This window comes from Cupressus sempervirens, chromosome 5 (assembly GCF_028749045.1).
Source record: "Cupressus sempervirens isolate cs-2001-9-10 chromosome 5, ASM2874904v1, whole genome shotgun sequence".
Taxonomy (NCBI): Eukaryota; Viridiplantae; Streptophyta; class Pinopsida; order Cupressales; family Cupressaceae; genus Cupressus; species Cupressus sempervirens.
In genome coordinates this window covers 666812894-666818565 of record NC_143122.1, presented here as the reverse complement: position 1 = coordinate 666818565, position 5672 = coordinate 666812894, and the positions used below count along the sequence as shown (strand labels likewise).

The window sequence follows — 5672 nt, the reverse complement described above, 5'->3', positions numbered from 1 at the left end:
GAAGATGAAATTGAAAACCAGGTTATAATTTTAACCAACCAAACACCAAAGTTTTTTTGCAAAACCTGGTTTTGCCTTTGATAACCCGGTTTTGGCCCTCATCTTCCAGCAACCAAACGGGGCCAAAGAGAACATCCCACAATGAAAATAAGGAGGTGGATGGCTCCCATAATTTTTTTTTTAAAATTATTTAATGATGAAATAAATGCAATTTTGAAATTGAAAAGCAGCGGTTCCATGGTGTAGTGGTTAGCACTCTGGACTTTGAATCCAGCGACCTGGGTTCGACTCCCGGTGGGACCTCTGATAGAAAATGACTTTACTACTAAAAATTGTTTTTGTTGGCTTTCTAACCAGAAGTACCTTGTGTCTATTAAGACTGCAGAAATCTAGAAGAGAAGTAAACCTTTACTAAATTAACAGCAAACTGTAATGGCAATCAATGAAGCAATTATTTTAGATCTAGTAAACATTAACGTCAAGGTGAATGATTTGCCATCTATCTAAGTTCTCACTCCTTATCGTCAATCTACACCACACCTATATTAAACGAAGACTAAAATTTAATAGTTTCATTAGAAAGCTACTTGATTTCTCTGTGCAAAACTTGTTTGAAGTAGGCGACGTGTAGGAGAGAATAGAGAATAGTGAGGAAGCTTAATTAATGGAAGAGGTTAGAACAGGTAATAATTCATCATGGGGTTATATACTTAGAAGACTAAATCAACAGGCATTTTCTGATGCTGCTTCGTTACCGATCACGGCTGCCCATTGCCACTGAATGTTCGTTTGTCAATAGATTGGAATTTAACAGATGACTTTATATATGTAAGGAATAATGCCATTGAAATTCACATGATTGACTTTGATATATTTCGAGTAATTTTGTTCTTTCATATTTCTTCACAAATTAATGATCATCAGTTTATTTTATAGGACATTTTTAAACATTACAGAAATAGATAGGTAAATTTTAATTATTTAAGTTCAAGAATCATGTCTTAATGTATGATGTTTAAATCGTTTAATTTTGATAATGTACAATGTGATCGAATATTTCTTTTAAAATAACTTATGCATCTGTCCCTCACCCTAAAACCCCCTCACTTTATTGATTCTAATCACCACCTTGAATCATTACCCGCATCATCTGTTTTTTTGGGCAAAGTAGGTTTCATGGAAACTTTTATAATCAAAATTGTATAGTTGTGAGATCTATTTCTTTGCTAATAGATTGATGTTTTCAGACCAATGCACCAAATTGGTTTAGAATTCCAATTTTGGGGTATTACAACTACAACTTCTAATAGACAAATGAAAAATGCAATATAATTTGTTAATAAGATCATACTTTAGAGTTTCTTACATTTTAAATGTATTGTGATTCTGCAAATCCTTTTTATTCATTTCATCTGGCTTCCTTACTTCAATGTCTTTTCCCACAAATTTAGTTTTTGTACTATAGAAAATGTCTGGGCATGGTAAAATTATTAAATTATTCATTCAACTAAAAAATACACTTTATCCAATGTTCTCCACAAATCTTGAAACTTATGATCTATTATATTCAATGACTATGTAACAATTTTTTTTCTCCTTGAAATGATCAGACTTCTAGATAGAACAACTCTGCTAAATTATATGTCATCCCAAATGATTAATAGAGATAGAATGGATGGTTAAGCTTCATCTTGAAAATTTGATAACATGTTTGTTTTTCCTTTTGTCATAGATAGATAAGATTTATAAACATGTTCAAAGGGGGGTGGGGGGAGAGGTGGGGCCACAAAAAAATTTAGGCGTGCTTTTGCATCCCTTTTGGCGTTCAAAATTTTACTAGCTCGAGACCTTAATCAATCCTTGTTAGGAATCTCTTTAGATCCAACATTCCAAGACTTTAGAAAGAAACCTAGATATTTAATGTCCATGTAAATTTATTAGTCATTTCTAGTAGAGATGAACAAAAGGTGTATAAGATGTATTAAAGATTCATGTCAACATGATTTACTTGATGACATGGAAATGGTAAAAAGAGAGAATAAGAGTCCAATGTCACAGCTGCAAGTTGCATTGGAAAATCTCCCATATTGCTAAAATGAAACTCAAATGTCTTATAGTATGAAATTTGACCACAAGAACATGAGGAAGAAGATTTAGAAGGTGAATAAAATGTTGATTCAAAGAAATTTTTATCTCATTTTTCATCATTCATTCTCCATTTCTAATCTTTAGATTATATCTTCTTCCTTTTATAAGGGGATATATTATATTTAGACCATCGAATAAAAGGTCAAAAGGATCAAGAAAATCAATTTGTTAATAAAGATCAAATACAAAAATTAGAATTATCAAATGTACATTAAAGGATTCATGAAAAAGAACAATAAACATCCTTATTCACCATAGTAATTATTTTGACCAAGCTTGGTAACTTGGATACTATAATACCTTCTAGCATGCAACTTCACAATTTCAAGCTCTGCTATACATATCCTTTTGCTTTGATCCTTGGTGTGGCTTGAATCCTTGCTTAATTTTCTATTTGCGAAAGTAAGAGCCCATCACCATGTTTTTTTCTTGTTTTTCTTGTTGTTACCACATTCACAAGGATTTTGAAGCTCAATCTTTGGTTTTGATTTACAGGCATTTGAGCCAAATAAGGTTTTTGAATTTAAAATATTTATAGGGAAAATATGTTTATGCATATGATGATTACTCATTTATTGTGTCTATAGTTTTTTATTATAAGAAAATAGGTTTTGATGAGACATCAGACCCTTAAACATCCATACATTACATAAAGTTATAAATTCAAACAAGCCCTAAATTTAGAGAAATCTTACAACAACATTAGAAAAAATAGGGGATTTACGCAAAAAAGAAGAGGAGGAATTAATCCTAAGAAAGAGTCAAAATAGAAATAGAAAACATCTCAAAAATAACAACATTAAAGATATTTTAAGAGATGCTCATTTTTAGAGTGAAAATCCTCATTAATACTTCTCATATTGTTCGATGTCGAGTCCACCAAAGGAGCTTCCTTATCTTTTCTGCTAACTCAAGTGGAAGGACCATGCATCACTTCAGTGCTAGCTTTGTGGTCTTCACTAATGGTCTTGGATCTATTGCTACCAATTGCAGAACTAGTGACACCATCACTTAATCATTGAAGAATGTTTTCTTATTTAGTTGAATAAAATTCAGTCCATTTGTGCTATTTTTTTTTATGGTTGCTTCATTTAAAAAAATCATTGTTGTTAACCTGTCATACATATTTGAAACCTCCTCTTGAAGAGTATGCATTCATTTTTCATGAGTTTTTTTTAGTTGTTCAACCCCACTGGCCAAGTGGTGAATGATTTGTTGACTCCATCACCATCAGTGGACACAACAATTCTAATTTTTGTGGCATTTAGTTCCACAAAGATTCCCATTAAAATAGATGCATAACTATCCATTATGTTCTTAATGATAGTCTTGGAGACAACAACAACAACATCATGAATTGTGGAGGCCTTACCCAAAGGAGTTCTCTTATCAACAGGAATATGCACATGTAGAACAATATGCTCCTCATTTGTTGGGGAGGAGGCACTAAAGATTCCAAAGGGATAAAATCCCTTTTAGGTTTCTTAGCACAAAATAAGAATACGTAATTATTTCCTTTTCCTTTGTTAGTCCATTATCTAGAATAGATATTATCTTCTTTTTCTCTCAAAAGGGAGATATTATGTTTAGACAATAAGAAAAAGAGAAATATAGCAGATAAGGTTTTTCAATTATAAGAAAGAATGTATTTGAGATATGATTATTTTCATTTAAAATGAAAGTAAAGTTTAACTTATTTCTTAAAAGAATGATTGCACAAGTGGTCAAGATAACATATTTTTGGCTGAAGAAAATTTGCACGATTCCAATTTATAATCATCCTAGAGTATACCTCGCCCACTAATTTTACGCATAAATGGACATGACATAAAATAATATCAGTATTGGCTCTTTATTTTAAAACATCAAAATTGCACAATAGAAAGCATGCCAAGGAGGACACTATCGTTGACAGAATCAAACCGTGTACCAAACAGTCGTAGAAAGTCTTAATCTTTATCCAGATTACAAGATCCACATTTATTAACGTTTTTTATTGTAGTAAAGTAGTTGTAAAGACAGTCATTATCATTTTATGCGCCTTATCTATCTAATATTCTCATGGTGACGCGGAATGGCAGAACAATCCGAGAGAAGGTTTGTGATTGATAAAAGTTAAAAACAAAACAGAAGTGAGTGGTAGCTTCACTGTAATGAGAGAATGGAGAGAATCGAAGATTTAATACCTTGCTAAGTGGGAACCACAGATTTATGGGTTTCCCAGAATGTCAGAGCTTCACATCTACGTGGAGTGGGAATTACTCTAGAAGAAGAAGAAAAATGGACATGGTTGTGATAGTGTGAAAACAGATGTCAGGTGGCGTGGAGTGTCGGCGTGTTGGGAACCATTTTTCTCAGACATAGAAAAATGGAGCCTTGTAGATATGTTCATGACGTGTTTCAGGTGAGTGATTGTCGAGTCTAATTGTATGAACACTTCCAAGAGGATAACGACTGTCATATGAAATCTTGTTTCCAGAAATAACTGGGTCGTGAGCTACTTATCAAGATAACATATTTCAAATTGAAAATTTCTTATTGTGCGAGTAAAGTGTTTTATATAATAATAGCAATCAATTTCTGGAAAAGAATGATTCATTTTGAATCACTACTCATGAAACATGGGTCAATGAGCTTGACTCAAGAATCACACAGTTAAATCCTGATAACAATATCACAATATAATGTACAATTTTATATTACATCACAATAACATAAAGAGAATTGTAGAAATATCCATATCTTCCAGATTCCAATATTTATATTCAATGTTAGAAAGGAAAAAATATTAAGTCTTAGGAGGGTAGGCAAGAAGAAAGTTGAATCACGATCATTAGACTTATTCTAATCATCAACATAATCTTGACTATCTAACAAAGTTGCTTGGCCTATAAGAGCACTGTAACATCAAAAAGTTTAGTATCATTCTATTAGAAATAATAGTCCACCAAGATAACTAAGAGGGGGAGGGCAGGGGTTGTGGGCGCTGAATCAGTTATCCAACACTTAATGCATTTATCTTTTTTTAAACAAACTTAACCATTCAACCAAAGTAAAAAACAACCTTAATAAAATGCACATAGATAGTTACACCATATATGTTAAGTAGGGAAACCCTTGATCAGAGGGAAAACTCCAATGGGAATGATGCCCACAAGAAGATGTACTAATATAAATATTCCTTGTTAGATGATGAACCCTATTAGGAATCTATTACAATATTTAGTATATAGAGTCCTTGCTAGGAGACTTCGAATCCCTGTTAGGAGTTGTGGTACAATGTATGCAAGAAGAGCCTAGTGCCCAAACATGCAATTTCAACTACAAGAAGAGCTCACTGCTCAAACATGCAGTTTACTGTTATGATCTTCTTTCCTTTGTTCTGTCAACTGAACTAATCATTGTCTGACCTTGTAGATCAGGTCACGAACCTTGAATCCAAATATCAAACCTCAAATCACTCAGCAAAATCTCAACAATGAAGTTTCCTTCACTTATGCTCTGCTTTGCTCAACTTTGCATTT

The 5672-nt window shown here is 32.6% G+C and overlaps 1 non-coding gene across 1 annotated transcript; it reads left to right on the top strand.

Moving 5' to 3' along the window:
• The first annotated feature begins 231 nt into the window (after positions 1 to 231).
• TRNAQ-UUG (transfer RNA glutamine (anticodon UUG)) lies at positions 232 to 303 on the top strand. Its single transcript has one exon. It is a non-coding gene; the product is annotated as a tRNA-Gln (tRNA).
• The last annotated feature ends 5369 nt before the right edge of the window (positions 304 to 5672 follow it).